At 39.9% G+C, this 20,375-nt stretch overlaps 1 protein-coding gene across 7 annotated transcripts in view; it reads left to right on the forward strand.

Moving 5' to 3' along the window:
* Positions 1-20,375, forward strand: part of CRACDL (CRACD like) — a 202,692-nt gene that overhangs the window by 120,914 nt on the left and 61,403 nt on the right. Inside the window, exon 1 of one of the 7 annotated variants that reach the window (XM_066377591.1) lies at positions 1,091-1,177. The exons of the other annotated variants lie outside the window; for them this stretch is intronic. The gene's annotated coding sequence lies outside the window, so the exon portion shown is untranslated. Of the gene's footprint in view, positions 1-1,090; positions 1,178-20,375 lie in introns of those variants that run through there. 7 annotated transcript variants of the gene reach the window in all.

Consider the following 20,375-nt stretch of genomic DNA (forward strand, 5'->3'; position numbering starts at 1 on the left):
GCTTCTGGTCTCCAGGATGCACTTTGAGTGGCAGGGGTCCTGGCATTCCATCCATGAGGCCTCTGAACATCCCCTGGCAGGCAGGCATGTCAGCCTGGGCCAGTGGTGTCCCGCTGCCATGGGCTCCATCCACTAGGCTGCCCAGCTGGTCTCAGACAGGTGCCGAGGCTGCCCCATTTGACGCGTTGGCCACAAAGCCATTAAGATCCCTGAAATAGCACCGACAGCACCCTGAGGGTGAGGCCCAGGTGTTCCAGGCTGGCCTGCCTCTCAGCACCCCAAGCTGCTGTACAGAGCACTCAGTGGGTTTTCCTCCTGTGGGGCAGGCGGCGGGGCATGTGGGTTCTCCCCCCACAACCCCTATACTTGAGTGGCTGTGTCAGACTTGGCCACAGCTGCAGAGCGAGCATGGGCTTGGGGGCTCTCCAACACCTTTGTGTTCCCTCAGAGCCCAGTGTGAGTGACTTGCCAGGCCTTTGGTGCTGCCATTCTGAGTGGCTTCTCACCCCTTGCCCTTGGAGAGAAGTTTGACTAGATGAAGAGGGAAGAGAACCGCCCAGCTGTGTGCTCAGCCGCCTTTGCTGTCATAGAACTGGAAATCCCGTCAATACCTCAGGAACAGGCACGCAACAAACACACCCAGAAACTGGGGTCCCCCTTGTTCCGGGCTCACGCATCCCAAAAACCTTAGGGCTCCACCTCTGCCCGCCCCGTGCCTGTGCCTCCTGCTGTTGCCGACTGCCACCTGTGACTGCATCTTTGTTAACAACTCAGAGTTGCCTGGCTTGGATGAAAGGCATAATATTCAAGGCAGCTAACATGTAAAGAGTAAATGTATGTGAAATAGTTACAGCAGCTCCTGGCATGTGGTCAGCGGCCATCCCCATCAGACTTGGCCACAGCTGCAGAGCGAGTTGGAGTTCGGGGGCTCTCCAGCACCTTTGTGTTCCCTCAGAGCCCAGTGTGACAGCATTGTCAGCTTACTAGAAAGTAAAGTTTGAGAAATTTTTAGTGTCCTCCTTTATTCACAGGATCTGGCCTGATCAACACAGCCTGCCTCCCTCTGGTCACTTCCCGGCACATCAGCCAACCAAGGAGCTCATGCGGTGCTCCCTTAGTGACTGGAGTTCCGTGCCCAGTGCTTTGTCCACACAAATGGCCCTGGCCAACAGGAGAAGTACGTGCTTTATATATTGCATTGTGTTAATCATGGTGCATTTGTGAGCACATCCTGCACACTGGGCCCCTGGGATTTATACAGAAGTAACCGAATTCATTGGTATTGTTCTCAGAAGTCAGAGTCTAATGAGGATGCCAGCTATGATCCATGACACAATGCAGGAGTAATTAAGTGTTAATGGTGTGGGGTATCTATATGCTACCCCCACCCCCATGGAACTATTTAAGAAAATGGGGACTTTGCTGCTTTTTTATGTCTTTAAAGTACAGAGAGACTAGAATAATTTGGAATTTTAGATGTCTTCACATAACCAGCCAAATGCATGTTCATATTGTTTCATGTCCTCACACTCCAAATGTGATGTTTTTGAATTACAAAATGGGAAGATATTTGTGTCAAACCCAACCAGCCCCCGTGTCTGAATCACACAGGAGCCCTTTGTTAGAGAATCTCACCAAATGACTCAGATAAAATCAAGCTTTGGAGAACATTTATTTTCAATGTTTTGAAGAAAGTTAATAATGTAAAAGGCCTTGATAAAAATGATTTGTTATCTAATGAGTGCTGCTCCTGCATTTTCTAAGCATGGGTGATAAAGCTCACTCATTTATAAAATATTTACCAAGCACCTAGTATATGTATGTATTAAAGCTACAAGAACCCGTCTCTGCCCCCTAAGAAGCTCAAAGTCCAGGAGGAGAGATGTGTAAGACGATGTGGAGGGCAGACACGGGCTCAGGTCAGGGGGATGCAGGATGCCCAGCAAGTACAAAGATTTCACAGGGCCAGGGTGCTAGTAAAAGTTGCTGATCTGTGAGGATGTAGTGAAGGACAGACATTTCCCGCAGGAAGCAGTTGCATCAGGTGAGGCTGCTTAGGGCGGGGCTCGGGGGAGGCAGGTGGGTTTCTATGATATTAGCACCACTGCTGCTTAATTTTTCTGGGTCACAAACAAAGAGAACTATATTTTGAAAATGTATTTTCAATGTTTGATATGTCAACTCAAACATGTTTTTTTCATTTATTGACTAAAATGTCTTCCCAGAAAAAGAAGTTTGTGCCAGTTTTGCAGACCTTTATTTTTCAAAAGTAATCTGATAGACTGTTAGATATCAGAGTCCAAACCACTTACATCAGAACTGAGACTGAGGCCCAGAGAGGGAAACAATTTGTCCCTAGTCCCTCAGCTGGTTAGTAGCTAGTGGTAGAGCCCAGGCTGAAAGCCCAGTTCTGTAGATTTATTGCTGTTTCTACCAATGGTACAAGCAGGTTTCCAACCAAGTGCTGCTCCAAGCCACTGGCAGGAGCTGCCTGGAGTCCTGTGTGGTGAGCAATTTGAGAATGATACTGTGGTTGATTATTGACGCCTGCCAAGGGCATGTGATGGGAACATGGCCACACGTGTGATGGGAACATGGCCACACATTCTGCCTTATCTTTCTTTGTGGCAATAAAAGTGAAGCATAAGAAAAAAGCAGAAACTGCAGTTAGTGATGACTTAGAAATTAGACTTCTGATACATTTAATGGTTACTTAAGTCAGTAACCATTTACTGGAGTCTAATACATGCTATCAGTGCAATGAGCAGAAAGCTGCTTTTTATGTACCTAGCTCTTACCAAGCTCACAGACTTGGTGCAAAAGCAGGGTTTGGTAAGGAACATCACCAGTGTGTAACAGAATGGGGAAAATGTGAAAAGTAATTTAACAGTAGACTTACACTCTGCAGTGTATATGTACTGGTTGTCTAAATAAACTATTTTTAAGTTAACTTAATATGAAAACTAACACCATTTTAGTTACTAAACTAGCAAGGTGATTTCAGACCTATAAAGACATTAATTAGTAATACTTGCATTTTTACTCAATTTAAAAAGTCAAGGTAGGCCCTGGCCAGTTTGCTTAGCAGTGGGGCATTGGCCCAGTGTGCGGAAGTCCTGACTTCAGTTCCTGGTCATGGCACACAAGAGAAGCAACCATTTACTTCTCCACCTACCCCTTGCTTCCTCTCCTGTAGCTATGGTTCAAATGGTTCAAGCAAGTTGGCCCTGGATGCTGAGGATGGGTCCATGGCCTCACCTCAGGTGCTAAAAATAGCTTGGTTGCTGAATAATAGAGTAGTGGCCCCAGATAGGCAGAGCATCACCCAGTAGGGGGGTTGTGGGTGGATCCCAGTTGGGACACATGCAGGAGTTTATCTCTGCCTCCCTGCTTCTCACTTAATAAAAAAATGAGAAGCAGGGAGGCTTCTACTTTAAAAAAAAAAAATCAAGGCCAACAAGTACAAACAGAATTTGTTTTCAGTATTTCATAATTTCCTCATATCTTTACATCTAACTCCAAGTTGAATATTCTCCTGGGTCAGGCATATCCCTGGAGCACCTGGTTTTGCTTTCAAGTACAAGAAGTCAGTTTGTGGGCTTGTGCTTAACCAGGGTCAAGCTGGCTGACAGAAAATCTGAGAGTTGCCTGACCAGGTGGTGGAGCAGAGGATAGAGCCTCAGACTGGGATGCAGAGGACCCAGGTCTGAAATCCCGAGGTCACCTGCTTGAGCACAGGCTCATCTGGCTTGAACATGGGCTCACCAGCTTGAGTGCGGGTTGCTGGCTTGAGCATGGAATCATAGATATGACCCTGTGATTGCTGGCTTGAGCCCAAAGGTCACTGGCTTGAAGCCCAAGGTTGCTGGCTTGAGAAAGGAGTCACTCACTCTGTTATAGCCACCTGGTCAAGGCAATATGAGAAAGCAATCAATGAACAACTAAGGAGCCGCAACAAAGAATTGATGCTTCTCATCTCTCTCCCTTCCTGTCTGTCTGTGCCTGTCTATCCCTCTCTCTGTCTCTCTGTCACATAAAAAAAAAAAAGATCTGAGAGTTGACCCAGGCAGGCCAGCCACATTTATGTAGTGATAGAATCATGCGTGCCTGTGCAGGCACATCCTGGGTAACTGCATTCTCTCTGTAACGAGATCTCTCAAATGCCAGCCTACCAGGGGAGAATGTACAATCCCATTAGTTGCCTGATTCTTTTATTTTTTTCACAAATGCAAATACTTGCTCTGTGTGGCACCTGTTTTATTTCTGTCCTCTCAGCCTCAGCCCAGCCTCCCACAGTATGAAATTTTTAGTGATTCTCAATGCTCCATGTTGAATCATGTATGTCTCCGTGTTAGTTCTGTGCAGTTCTGCCCACTGCCAGCCAGCTCAGAAAATATTGGGGGTGGATCCCACTCTCTTAGACTTGCTGCATTCTCTTATACTCTCTCTGTCAACTGGGACTTCCTCTTCTATTGACAGAGGTAACAGGGACCACTGTGTACAGCAGTTGACAAACATCACTGTATCATCTGAGGAGCACAGTGTCTGAGATTGAAAGCCAATAGTGATTGTGTTGATGAGTTGCATAATGAAACTGTGTCTTATGTGTGGAAGAATGGAGTTTGGAGACCATGTGTCTAGTTGTGCCTTTGCCACTAATATACTAGCAGCTGAGTCTATCTATGCCCCTGAGTCTCCATCTGCTAAGTAAGGGACTGGACCACTCTCTCTCCTGTGGCTTGTGCTATAAGTGGACTGAGGGCCATGCCCACCCCTGACAACGAGGTGCATAACTTAGGCAGCTGTGAAGAGTAAAAAGCATTCTGGGAAACAATGTTGTTGGTATTCATGCATATGTTGTCTGATCTCATAAGATGCTCATTATGCAAACTGTGTTTGCCCCATACTACGTGGGCCCCAGGTGAGAGTGAGGTGAACAGAGTGTCTAGGCAGTCCTGGGGAGCAGAGTGGAGTTGTTATGGGAAAGATAACTTAGCTTCCCAGATGGGCCAAGGGACAGTTGCCTTAATGAACAGATGGTCTGAGTCAGTGATCCCCACTGGAAACAGCCCTGAAGAGTAGATGAGATGAGCCTTTGTAGAAAACACCAGCATCTCTGCCACTTCTAAAGGTGGAGTGATGGCTACAAACCAAGACTAGTTTATCCAGCAAGGCTATCATTTAAAATTGAAAGAGAAATAAAGAGCTTTCCAGACAAGGAAAAGCTAAAGGAATTCATTGCCACCAAACCAGTATTACAAGAAATGTTAAAGGGACTTTTTGAAGAAGGAGGAGGAAGGGAAGGGGGGAAGGGGAAAAAGGGGAGAAGAAGAAACAGAGGAATGTAGTTAGAAGAATAAAATGGCAATAAATATATAATGTCAATAATCACTTTAAATGTAAATGTCTTAAGTGCTTCAATCAAAAGATTTAGGGCCCTGGTCGGTTGGCTCAGTGGTAGAGTGTCAGCCTGGTGTGCAGGAGTCCCAGATTCAATTCCCGGCCAGGGCACACAGGAGAAGCACTCATATGCTTCTCACCCCTCCCCCTCTCCTTCCTCTCTGTCTCTCTCTTCCCCTCCCGCAGCCAAGACTCCATTGGAGCAAAGTGGGCCCGGGCGCTGAGGATGGCTCTATGGCCTCTGCCTCAGGCGCTAGAATGACTCTGGTTGCAACAGAGTGACACCCCAGATGGGCAGAGCATCGCCCCCTGGTGGGCATGCTGGGTGGATCCCGGTCGGGTGCATGTGGAAGTCTGTCTGACTGCCTCCCCGTTTCCAACTTCAGAAAAATACAAAAAAAAAAAAAAAAAAAAAAGATATAGGATAGCTGAATAAATAAGAAAACAAGACCCATATATATGCTGACTCCAAGAGACCCACCTCAGAATGAAAGATACACCCAGAATAAAAGTAATGGGATAGAATAAGATATTTTATACAAATGGAAAAGGAAAAAAGGTTGGGATAGCAATACTTATATCTGACAAAATAGACTTTAAAACAAGGCCATGGTCAGGGACAAAGAAGTATACTACATAATGATAAAGGGAACAATTCAACAAGAGGATATTACCAATGTAAACAATTAGGTACCCAACATAGGGGCACCTAAACATGTAAAGCAAATCTTGATGACCATAAAGGGAGAGATCAATCGACAACAATACAATCATAGTAGAGGATTTTGACACCACACTGATATCAATGGGTAGATCTTCCCGATAAAAAATCAACAAGGCAACAGTGACCTTAAATTACACATTAGATCAGTTGGATTTAATTGCTATCTTCAGAGCATTTCACTCCAAAGCAGCTGAATATACATTCTTTTCAAGTGCACATGGAACATTTTCTAGGATAGACCACATGTTAGTATACAAAACAAGTCTTAATAAACCTAAGAATATTGAAATCATATCTCTGACCATAATGGTATGAAACTAGAAATCAATCACAAGAAAAAAAACAAAAAACACATAGAGACATGGAAGCTAAATAACATGTTACTAAATAATGAATGATGAACAGTGAGATCAAAGGAAAAAATCAAAAGATACCTTGAAATCAATGAAAATGAGAACACAACAACCCAAAATCAATGGGACACAGTGATAGCAGTCCTAACAGGGAAATTCATAGCATTACAGCCTACTTCAAGAAACAAGAAAAATCTCAAACAATCTAATTTTACACTTAAAGGAACTTGGGAAAGAACAACAAACAAAGTCCAAAGTGAGTAGAAGAAAAAATAGTAAAGATCAGAACAGAAATAAACAAAATAGAAACTAAAAAACAAAAAAAAACCCCACAAAATATCAGTGAAACCAAGAGCTGGTTCTTTGAAAGATAAAGAAGGTTGAGAAACCTTTATCCAGACTGATCAAGGAAGAAAGAGAGAAGACTCAAATAAATAACGCAGAAACGAAAGAGGAGAAGTTACAACTGATTCTAAAGAAATAAAAGGATTGTAAGGAAATACTATGAACAACTATATGCTAAAAGTGAAACAATCGGGATGAAATGGTTGAATTCCTGGAAACATACAGTCTTTTAAAACTGAATCAGGAAGAATCAGAGAATCTGAATTGATAGATTACAACTAGTGCAATTGAAGCAATAACAAGAACAAAAACCTCCCAACAAATTAAAATCTTGGACAAGATGGCTTCACAGGTGAATTTTACCAAACATTCAAAGAAGAGCTAACACCTGTCCTTCTCAAACTATTCCAGAAAAGATAGGAGGGAAGACTCCCAAGCTCATATATGAGGTCAGCATTATCCTAATTTCAAAACCAGATAAAGACACTACAAAGAATTCACTCAAAATGGATTAAAGATTAAATGTTAGACTTGAAATCATAAAAATTTTAAAATAAATCATAAGTAGTAGTGATATCTGGAACATTTCTTGTATTAGTATTTTTTATAATATATCTCCTTGGGCTAGGGAAACTAAAGAAAAAAAATAAACAAATGAGACTACATCAAACTGAGAAGGTTTTGATTCGGAAAGATATGGTGGTGTGAGAGATACTCCCGATTCTCCCCTTGAAATTTCAACAAATTCTACAACTATATGCAGAGAAAAAACCCTAGGTGAACCTGAAATATACATTCACCAGAGAGACAAAGGTATGATTGCATGAGAAGATGGGCCAAAGATAGAATCCACTTACGGAAGAAAAAACTCAGAGGATTGAATTTTTCTCTTTCCTCAGGGACTTACTAAGGGAGGGAGGCACTGTTAGTGCGGGCTTTGTCTCAGAGCTGGGAGAAGAGGAGAGGCTTTGGAGAAGGAGCTGAAATAAGGCTGGTGGCCAGGAGTGGGAGCAGGGCTGTTTCTAGCATCTGCCTCACCTTTTTGTGATTACAGGTGCTGGGTACACACAAAACCTGTGGTGCGCTCCCAAGAACATGCTCGAATAGCCTGTGGAGATCGGCCCATGGGGCGCTGAGGCATGCTTAATCTGCCTGCAGGCCCAGTACAGTTTGGCCAGAGTGGCGCAGAGATGCACTTGATCTGCTATCTGTGCCCCACCTGCTTCTGGGGCTCACCTGGCAGAGTTTGGCCTGTGTGGCACAGAGACACACTTGATCTGCAATCTGCGCCCCACCTGCTTCCGAAGTTTGGGCTCTGGCTCACCCAGCGGATTTCAGCCCATGTGGTGCGGAGACACACTTGATCTGTGATCTGCACCCCACCTGCACCTGAGGCTTGGCACTGGCTTGTGGCACACAGCCCCTGCCCTGCCCAGGGCTGCGCTTTGACTGCTTAGAATGATATGGGAGAAGAGACCAGGCTGTGTCACCCCAGCCTCCCGGTCTGCATTGCTCCCCTTGCTGTGCAAACAGTGGCGTGGCAGACACCCCTCAGCTGGGTCTCCAGGCTACTCTCTCCTATGAGAAATGGGGATGCTCCAGCACTTGTTCCTCTGCTCTGTTGGGAGATGGGGGGTGCTGGAGGACCCCTAGACAGCCATTGCTAGAGCCGTAAAATTTCAAAGCCTTAACAACAAGCCCTTCCTACCAACACAACTGCAGCCCTGCCTACATCATTATGACAGTGTTGCCTCAGCTAAACTTCCCTCAAGAATCTCAGAGGCAAATCTTATAGTAAAGCACCTCTTACTGGAAAAAGGAATAAGTTCTCAAAAGTTGAAAAAAAAAACACTTTATTTTCCCTGCTTTTCCTCACTTTTACTTCTTTCCTTTTTCTTGTTTCTCTTTTTTCTCATGTGAACTTTATTATCCTTACTTGTTATATTTCCTATTCTTGTTTTTTGCAAGGATTTCATTTCTGACATTTTCTCTTCTTTTCTCTCTCTTCCTTTTTCTCCCTCTTCTATCTCTTTTTGTTTTTTCTTTTTTTTCCTCTTACTTGAATATCATTTTTCATCAAATTATTATATTTTGGACTCATACCTCTTTTTGTGGTGTCTTGCTTGTTTTTTACTTCATTTTTTCTGTTTTTTTATTTTTCCTCAGTTTCTGCTTTTTGTATCTGCAGTTTTTGTTCTACTTATTATTTATATAATTTTTATTTTTCCACTGTATTTTTTTATTTTTATTATTTCTTAGTTATCTCATTATTAACAATACCACTCTCAAATGCCATAAAGGAAAAAGAAATCAAATATGGGTATACAAAACAGAGATGTAGCTCAGATAGATGATGAAAAATCCGCAGGAAAAAAATCTCATTTACATGGAAACCTTGGAGCTTAATGACAGAGAATTCAAAATTGAAATTATAAAAATATTAAGATACAAGAAAACACTGAAAGACAATTTTGTGAGCTCAAAAAACAAGTTAATGAACAAAAAGAGTACTTCACCAAGGAAATTGAAATTATAAAAAAGAACCAAACAGAGATGAAAAATGCAATACACAAACTGAAAAATGAGGCAACAAGCTTAGCAAATAGAACAAGCCAGATAGAGGATAGAATCAGTGACATTGAAGACAGGCAACTAGGGATACTACAGAGAGAAGAAGAGAGGGACTCACAAATTTTAAAAAAGGAGAAAGCCCTACAAGAATTGTCTGACTCCATCAGGAAGAGCAATATAAGAATAATGGGTATATTAGAAGAGGAAGAGAGAGAAAAGGGAATGGAGAACATATTGAAACAGATAATCAATGAGAACTTCTCAAGCCTGTGTAAAGAGTTAGAGCCTCGAATCCAAGAAGCAAACAGAATGCCAAGTTACCTCAACCCAAACAGATCTACTCCAAGGCACATCGTAATACAAGTATCACAAATCATTGACAAAGAAAGAATCCTCAAGACAACTAGGGAGATGAAAAATATAACATATAAAGGAAGACCCATTATGCTATCATCAGATTTCTCAGCAGAAACTTTATAAACCATAGGAGAGTGGACCCCAACATTTAAAGTACTGAAAGAGAGGAACTGCCAGACAAGAATATTATAGCTATCAAAGCTATTCTTCAAATATGAAGGAGAAATGAAAACATTTACAGATATGGAGAAGCCGAGGAAATTTATCACCAGAAAACCCCCACTATAGGAAACATTAAAGGGGGTTATCCAACCAGATAAAAAGAACAAAACAAAACAAAATTACAAGTAAAAATTTTAACAAAACCACAATAAATACAAGGTAATCTGTGACAACAATAATATAAAAGGATAAAGATCGGCAGTAGCAAAGGAGGATGGAGTGCAGAAGCACTCATGAGATAATGGACTCTAATAAATATGATAATTTTTCTTTTAATAACCTAATGGTAACCACCCCTGAAAATGCCACTACTGAGGCACATACTTAATAAAAGAAGAAACAGAAGATAGAAGTATGAAACACTGAGCTCAGTCTTGCCAAGCGGGGATGGGAGGGAAGCACGAAAGTAGTCAGGCCCAGCTGTAGGCCCACCTGCAACCCTGCCTGCGGGAGAAGGACAGGAGCCCTGGAAGGGGTGGAGACCCGCCGCTGAGCAAGGGCACCCGGCCTGCGGAACCGAGGCTTGTGGCCCGATGCACGAACTGGCTCCTCCCACAGGGTTGGGAAGAAAGCCCAGAACAGGAGGAGTCCCACGACTGAGCATGGGCACATAGCCCCACCCAGCCCACAGAGCCGAGGTTTGCAGCAGAACAGAGTGGGCTCCTCCGGCGGGTGTGAGGTGAAAGCCCAGACAGGCAGAGACCCACAACTGAGTGCTAGCGCACAGCCTTGCCCGGCCCACGGAGTGGAGGTTTGCAGCCGACCCCTGAGCGGGCTCCTCCCATGGGGCAGGGCGAAAACCTGGAAACAGGCAGAGACTCACAGCTGAGAAAAGGTGCTCACCCTGGCCTGTGGTGCAGAGGCTTGCAGCTGGGGTGTGGCGCATAACCCCACCCACGAAGGTGGGGCAAATGCCGAGGTTTGTAGACCCGGGCATGTGATCACAGTTCCTCCCATGGAGGAGAGGTGTAAACTGCAGCAATAGCCCCAGCAGGCTGACACTGGCAACACCCATACCTGAATGCTCTAGGCAGCAGCGGCAGAGGGGGTAGAGGGTCTGCAGAGAGACCACACCTAGGGATCACAGAGGACACACCCATTGGACTCAAGTGGCCACACCCTTCTTATACACAGACAAAATGGGAAGGCAGAGAAATGCAACACAAATGAATCAAGAGAAATCCCCAGAAAAGGTCCTGAATGAGTCAGATATAACCAAATTACCAGATGCAGAGTTTAAAATAACAATTGTTAGGATGCTCAAAGATCTTAGAACAATAGGTGGTCATTACAAACACCTAAATAAAACATAGCAAATATAAAAAAGGACATTGAAATAATAAAAAAGAATCAGCCAGAAATGACAAATACAATATCCTAAATAAAGACCACAATGGAAGGAATTAAAAACAGGATGGATGAAGCTGAGGATTGAATCAGTCAGTTAGAGGACAAGATAAATGAAGGCCCGGAAGCAGAGCAGAAAAAAGAAAAGAGAGTCAAAAAGTCTGAAGAAACTCTAAGACAGCACTGTGACAACATGAAGAGAAATAACATCCACATCATAGGGGTTCCTGAAGAAGAAAAAAAAGAACAAGGGATAGAGACTTTGTTCAATCATATTATAGCTGAAAACTTCCCTAAATTAATTCAGGAAAAACTCTCACAAGTTCAAGAAGCAAAGAGAACTCCATTAAAGAGAAACCCAAAGAAATCTACACCAAGACACATCATAATTAAAATACCAGAGCTAAGTGATAAAGAGAAAATATTAAAAGCTGCAAGAGAAAAAAAGGCTATCACCTACAAAGGAGCCCCCATAGGATGACATCCGACTTCTCAACAGAAACACTTGAGGCCAGAAGGGAATGGCAAGAAATATTCAAAGTAATGCAGAACAAGAGCCTACAACCAAGACTACTTTATCCAGCAAGGCTATCATTCAAAATTCAAGGAGAAATAAAAAGCATCCCATAAAAAAAAATACTCAAGGAATTCACTACAACCAAACGAATGCTGCAAGAAATTCTAAGAGGCCTGCTGTAAACAGATCAAAGGGAAAAAAGAATATAGCAAAAGAGGAATACAGCTATAAAGAATAAAATGGCAATAAACAACTACATATCAATAATAACCTTAAATGAAAATGCATTAAATGATCCGATCAAAAGATATTGGGTAGCTGTGTGGATAAGAAAACAGAACCCATGTATATGCTGTCTACAAGAGACACACCGTAAAACAAAAGATGCACATAGATGAAGGTAAAAGGATAGAAAAAAAATATTTCATGCAAATGGAAATGAAAAAAAAGCTGGGGTAGCAATACTTATATCAGACAAAATGGACTTTAAAACAAAGGCTATAGTAAGAGATAAAGAAGGTCACTACATAATGATAAAGGGAGCAATCCAACAGGAAGATATAACCATTATAAATATCTACGCACCTAAATATATAAACCAGACTTTGATGGATATAAAGGGTGAGATCAACAACAATACTATAATAGTAGGGGATTTCAATACTCCGCTAACATCACTAGATAGATCCTCAAGAAAGAAAATTAACAAAGAAACAGCAGATTTAAAGGACATGCTAGATCAACTGGATTTAATAGATATCTTCAGAACCTTTCACCCTAAAGCAGCAGAATATACATTCTTTTCAAGTGCTCATGGTACATTCTCTAAGATAGACCACATGTTAGGGCACAAAAGCAGTCTCAACAAATTTAAGAAGATTGAAATCATATCAAGCATTTTCTCTGATCACAATGTCATGAAACTAGAAATCAACCACAACAGAAAAGCTGAAATATACTCAAATACTTGGAAACTAAATAGCATGTTACTAAATAATGAATGGGTTAACAATGAGATCAAAGAAGAAATTAAAAAATTCCTAGAAACAAATGATAATGAGCATACATCAACTCAAAATTTATGGGACATAGCAAAAGCAGTCCTGAGAGAGAAGTTAATAGCATTACACACATACCTTAAGAAGCTAGAAAAACTCAAATAAACAACTTAACCCTGCATCTAAGAGAATTAGAAAAAGAAGAGCAAGTAAAGCCCAGAGGTAGTAGAAGGAAGGAAATAATAAAGATCAAAGCAGAAACAAATGACATAGAAGCTAAAAAAACAATACAGAGGATCAATGAAACCAGGAGCTGGGTCCTTGAAAAAGTAAACAAGATTGATGAACCTTTAACCAGACTCACCAAGAAAAAAAGAGAGAGAGAGAGGACTCAGCTAAATAAAATTAGAAATGAAAGTGGAGAAATAACAACTGACACAACAGAAATACAAAATATTGTAAGAAAATACTATGAAGAACTGTATGTCAAAAAACTAGACAACCTAGATGAAATGGACAAATTCCTTGAAACATATAATCTTCCAAAAATCAATCTGGAAGAATCAGAAAACCTAAACAGACCGATTACAACAAATGAGATCAAAACAGTTATCAAAAAGCTCCCAACAAACAAAAGCCCTGGGCCAGATGGCTTCACAAGCGAATTCTACCAATCATTCAAAGAAAAATAGACTCTTATCCTTCTCAAGCTATTTCAAAAATTCAAGAGGAAGGAAGACTTCCAGGCTCCTTTTATGAGGCGAGCATAATTCTGATTCCAAAACCAGGCAAAGACAACACAAAGAAAGAAAATTATAGGCCAATATCCCTGATGAATTTTGATGCTAAAACCCTCAACAAAATATTAACAAACTGGACCCAGCAATATATGAAAAAAATCATACACCATGATCAAGTGGGATTTATTCTGAGGAGGTAAGGCTGGAACAATATTCACAAATCAATCAATGTGATTCATCACATAAACAAAAGGAAGGAGAAAAACCACATGATAATTTCAACAGATGCTGAAGAAGCATTTGATAAAATCCAGCACCCATTCATGATCAAAACTCTCAGCAAAGTGGGAATACAGGGAACATACCTAAACATGATAAAGGCCATCTATGACAAACTCACAGCCAACATCATACTCAATGTTTTTAATGCAAAAATTAAAAGCAATCCCCTTAAGATCAGGAACAAGGCAGGGGTGCCCCCTTTCATCACTCTTATTCAACATAATTCTGGAAGTCCTAACTACAGCAATCAGACAAGAAGAAGAAATAAAAGGCATCCAAATTGGAAAAGAAGAAGTAAAACTATCATTATTTGCAGGTGATATGATATTGTATATAGAAAGCCCTAAAGTCTCAGTCAAAAAACTACTGGACCTGATAAATGAATTCAGCAAAGTGGCAGGATATAAAATTAATACTCAGAAATCAGAGGCATTTTTATACACCAACAATGGACTGTCAGAAAGAGAAATTAAGGAAACAATCCCCTTCACTGTTGCCACCAAAAAGTAAAGTACCTAGGAGTAAATTTAACCAAGGAGATTAAAGATTTGTACTCAGAAAATTATAAAACATTTATAAAAGAAATCAAGGAAGATACAAACAAGTGGAAGCATATACCGTGCTCATGGTTAGGAAGAGTAAACATCATTAAAATGTCTATATTACCCAAAGCAATCTATAAATTCAATGCAATACCAATTAAAATACCAATGACATACTTCAAAGATAGAGTACACATATTCCAAAAATTCATATGGAACCAAAAAAGAACACGAATAGCCTCAGCAATCTTGAAAAGGAAGAATAAAGTGGGAGGTATCACACTTCCTGATATCAAGTTATACTACAAGGCCATTGTACTCAAAACAGCCTGGTACTGGCATAAGAACAGGCACATAGGTCAATGGAACAGAACTGAGAACCCAGAAATAAACCCACATCTTTATGGACAACTGATATTTGACAAAGGAGGTAAGAGCATACAATGGAGCAAAGACAGCCTCTTTAACAAATGGTGTTGGGAGAATTGGACATCTACCTGCAAAAAAATGAAACTAGACCACCAACTTACACCATTCACAAAAATAAAATCAGAATGGATAAAAGACTTAAATGTAAGCTATGAAACCATAAGCATCTAAGAAGAAAACATAGGCAGTAAGCTCTCTGACATCTATCACAGCAATATATTTGCTGATTTATTTCCAAGGGCAAGTGAAATAAAAGACAGGATAAACAGATGGGACTATATCAAACTAAAAAGCTTTTGTACAGCTAAAGACAATAAAAACAGAATAAAAAGACAAACTAAACAATGGGAGAACATATTCAACAATATATCTGTAAATGGGTTAATAACCAAAATTTATGAAGAACTTGTAAAGCTCAACACCAGGAAGACAAACAATCCAATCAAAAAATGGGCAAAAGAAATGAATAGACACTTCTCCAAAGAGGACATACAGATGGCCAATAGGCATATGAAAAAAATGCTCAACATCACTAATCATTTGAGAAATGCAAATTAAAACCACAATGAGAGATCACCTAACACCAATCTGAATGGTGCTCATCAACAGAACAATACAGAATAAATGCTGGTAAGGATGTGGAGAAAAGGGAACCCTCCTGCACTGCTGGTAGGAATGCAGACTGGTGCAGCCACTATGGAAAACAGTATGGAGATTACTCAAAAAGTTAAAATCAAACTGCCTTTTGACCCAGCTATCCCACTTTTGGGAATATATCCCAAGAACAACATAGAACTGTTTCAAAATGAGAAATGCACCCCCATGTTTATGGCAGCATTATTCACAATAGCGAAGATCTGGAAACAGCCCAATTTTCCGTCTGAGGATGAGTGGATTAAAAAGCTTTGGTACATATATACTATGGAATACTACTCAGCCATAAGAAATGATGACATCGGATCATTTACAATAACATGGATGGACCTTGATAACATTATATAGAGTGAAATAAGTAAATCAGAAAAAACTAAGAACTATATGAACCCATACATAGATGGGACATAAAAATGAGACTCAGAGACATGGACAAGAATGTGATGGTAACAGGGGATGGGGTGGGGGTGGGGGTCGGGAGGGGGCGAGGTAGGAGAGAGAGGGAGTGGGGGAAGGGAGGGGCACAATGAAAACCAGAATGAAGGTGACAGAAGACAATTTGACTTTGGGTGATGGGTATGCAACATAATCAAATGTCAAAATAACCTGGATATTTTTTCTCTGAACATATGTACCCTGATTTATCAATGTCACCCCATTAAAATTAATTTTAAAAAAGAAATCCTCAGATATCAATAATTACACGAAATGTAAATGAGTTGAACTCACCAATAAGGAGGCACAGAGTAGCAGATTAGATCAAGATGCAAAACCCAACTGTATGCTGCCTTCTGCCTGCAAGAGATACATCTAACCTTCAAGGATTAAAATAGATTCAAATGAAATGCTGGATAACTATTCTCCAAGCAAATAATATCCAAAGAAAAGCAGGTGTAGCCATACTCATATCTGAGAAAGCTGACTACAAGATAACAAAGGTAACCAGAGGCAAAGATAGAGATTTCATAATGATAAAGGGTACATTGTATCAAGAAGACATAACACTTCATAATATATATGCACCAAACCAGGGAGCACCAAAATATATAAAACATCTACTAACTGATCTAAAAGTACAAACCGAAAAAAATATAATCATACTTTCAGCCTCCAATACACCACTGATGACTTTAGATCGTTCATCCAAATAGAAAATCAATAAAAAAAAATATTGGCCTTAAATGAAACACTAGAACAAATGGACATAATAGACATCTACAGGACATTTTATCCCAGAACATCAGAGTATACATTTTTATCCAGTGTACATGGAACATTGTCAAGAATAGACCGTTTGCTGGGCCACAAAACCAACACCAACAAATTTAGAATGATTGAAATTATACCAAGCATACTCTCTGACCATAAGGCTTTGTAACTAGAATTCAACTTCAAAAAAGAAGTAAACACACCCACAAAAATGTGGAAATTAAACAACATACTTCTAAAAAATGAATGGGTCAAAGAAGAAATAAAAGAAGAGATTAAAACATATATACAGACAAGCGAAAATAATAACATGACACATCAGAATCTCTGGGATGCAGTGAAAGCAGTAATAAGAGGGAAGTTTATATCACTACAGGCTTATATGAATAAAGAAGTGAGAGCCCAAGTAAACAACCTAACATCACATCTTAAGGAACTAGAAAAGAAAGAACTAAGGCAACCAAAACCAGCAGAAGAAAGGAATAAATGAAAATTAGAGCAGAAATAAATAAAATAGGGAACAGAAAAACTTTAGAAAAAATTAATACAACAAAGAGCCAGTTCCTTGAAAAGATCAACAAAATTGACAGATCCCTGGCAAGACTCACTAAGGAAAAAAGAGAAAGGACTTATATAAACAAAATCCAAAATGAAAGAGGAGAAATCACCACAGATATCATAGATATACAAAGGATTATTATAGAATAAAAAGAAAAACTATATACCACCAAATTCAACAATGTAGAAGAAATGAATAAACTTCTAGAACAATATAATCTTCCTATACTGAGTCACGAAGAAGTAGATAGCCTAAGTAGACCCATAAGCAGGGAGGAAATAGAAACACCTATCAAAGACCCCGCAGAAAGACTATTAGAAACAATTAACCAATACTGTAAGGTCACACAATACAAAATTAATATACAGAAGTTGATTGTTTTCTTATATGCCAACAATGTAACTTCAGAAAATGAACTAAAAAATCTAATCCCTTTTACAATTGCAAAAAAAAACAATAAAATAAAATACCTAGGAATAAACATAACAAAGAATATAAAGGACCTATATACTGAAAACTAAAATGCATTATTAAAGGAAATTGAAAAAGACACAATGAAATGGAAAAATATTCCTTATTTTTGGATAGGAAGAATAAATATAGTTAAAATGGCCATTTTACCCAAACACTATACAAATTTAATGCAATTTCCATCAAAATTCCAATGTCATTTTAAAGAAATGGAACAAAAAATCATCAGGTTTGTATGGAACCATAAAAAACTCTGAATAATCAAAGTAATACTAAGGGAAAAAACAAACAAGCAAAAAAAAAAAGCTAGAGGCATTACAATACCTGACTTCAAATTATACTACAGAGCCATGATAATCAAAACAGCATGGTATTGACAGAAAAATAGACACACTGACCAATGGAACAGAATAAGAGCCCAGAAATAAAACCACATGTATATGGTGAAATCTTTGATAAAAGAGCCAAAAACACACAATGGAGAAAAGAAAGCCTCTTCAATAAATGGTGCTAGGAAAAGTGGAAAGCCACAACGAAAAGAATGAAACTGACTACAGTTTGTCTGCTTGTACCAAAATTAATTCAAAATGGATCAAAGATCTAAATATGAGATCTGAAACAATAAATTACATAGAAGAAAACATAGGTACTAAACTCATGATTGTTGACTGTAGAGAACATTTTATGAATTTGACCCCAAAAGCAAGGGAAGTAAAGGCAAAGATAAATGAATGGGACTATATCAAACTAAGAAGCTTCTGTACAGCAAAGGAAACTGACAACAAAGCACATAGACAGCCAACTAAATGGGAGGTAATATTTTCAAACAACAGCTCAGATAAGGAGCTAATACTCAAAATATATAATATAAAGAACTCACAAAACTCAGCAACAAACAAGCAAACAATCCAATAAAAAATGGGAAGAGGAGATGAACTTCTCCCAAGAAAAAATACAAATGGCCAATAGATATATGGAAGGATGCTCAGCTTCACTAGCTATTAGAGAAATGCAAATCAAAACTACAATGAGATACCACCTCACACCTGTTAGACTAGCTATTATCAACAAGACAGGTAATAAGTGTTGGAGAGACTGTGCAGAAAAAGAACCCTCATTCATTGTTAATGGGAATGTAAAGTAGTACAACCATTATGGAAGAAAGTATGGTGGTTCCTCATAAAAGTGAGAACAGAACTACTATTTGACCCAGCAGTCCTTCTACTGGGTATATTCCCCCAAAACTCAAAAACATTGGTACATAAAGACACATGCATCCCCATTTCATTGCAGCATTGTTTATGGTGGCCAAGACATAGAAATAACCAAAGTGCCCTTCAATAGAGAATTGGATAAAGAAGTAGTACAATGATAAAGAAGAATATTGTACAATGGAATACTACTCGGCCATAAGAAATGATGACATAGGATCATTTAGAACAACATGGATGGACCTTGATAATATTATACTGAGTGAAATAAGTAAATCAGAAAAAGCTAATAACTGTATGATTCCATACATAGGAGGGACACAAAATTGAGACTCGTGGACATAGATAAAATTATAGTGGTTACCAGGGGGAGAGGAAGGGAGGACTGGGGGTGGGGGAGGCACATAAAGAGAAACAGATATAGGGTGATGGAGGATGATTTGACTTTGGGTGATGGGTATACAGCAAAATCAACTGTCCAAATGATGCAGAGATGTTTTCTCTAAATCTATGTACTCTGATTGACCAATGTCACCCTGTTAAATTTAATTGCTAAATATATAATAAACTGAAATTGTTTTACACAGCAAAGGAAACCTTCAACAAAATGAAAAGACAACTCACTGAATGGGAGACCATATTGACTAATACATCTATCAAGAAGTTAATACCCAAAATTTATAAACTTATAAAACAACACCAAAACAGGAAAAAAAACAACAGTCCAATTACAAAAGGGTAAAGGACTTGAATAGACACTTCTCCAAAGAGGACATACAGATGGCCAATAGAAGTATAAAAAGATGTTCAACATCACTAATCATCAGAGAGATATGTAAATTAAAAGCACAATGAGATATTACCTCACAACTATCAGCGTGGTTGTCATCAATAAATCAACAAACAGCTCTGGCCGGTTGGCTCCGTAGTAGAGTGTCGGCCTGGCGTGCAGGAGTCCCAGGTTTGATTCCCGGCCAGGGCACACAGGAGAAGTGCCCATCTGCTTCTCCACCCCTCCCCCTCTCCTTCCTCTCTGTCTCTCTCTTCCCCTCCCGCAGCCAAGGCTCTATTGGAGCAAAGTTGGCCCGGGCGCTGAGGATGGCTCTGTGGCCTCTGCCTCAGACACTAGAATGGCTCTGGTTGCAACAGAGCATCGCCCCCTGGTGGGCATGCCAGGTGGATCCCGGTCGGGCGCATGCAAGAGTCTGTCTGACTGCCTACCCGTTTCCAACTTCAGAAAAATACAAAAAAAATAAATAATAAATAAATAAATCAACAAACAATAAGACATGGAGAAAAGGGAACTCTCATTCACTGTTGGTGGGAATGCAGATTGGTACAGCCACTGTAGTATGGATTGACCTCAAAAAATTAAAAATGAAACTGCCTCATGATTCCACATCTGGGCATATACCTGAAGAAACCTGAAACACTAATTCAAACA

The sequence above is a fragment of the Saccopteryx leptura genome, chromosome 3, assembly GCF_036850995.1.
Source record: "Saccopteryx leptura isolate mSacLep1 chromosome 3, mSacLep1_pri_phased_curated, whole genome shotgun sequence".
Taxonomy (NCBI): Eukaryota; Metazoa; Chordata; class Mammalia; order Chiroptera; family Emballonuridae; genus Saccopteryx; species Saccopteryx leptura.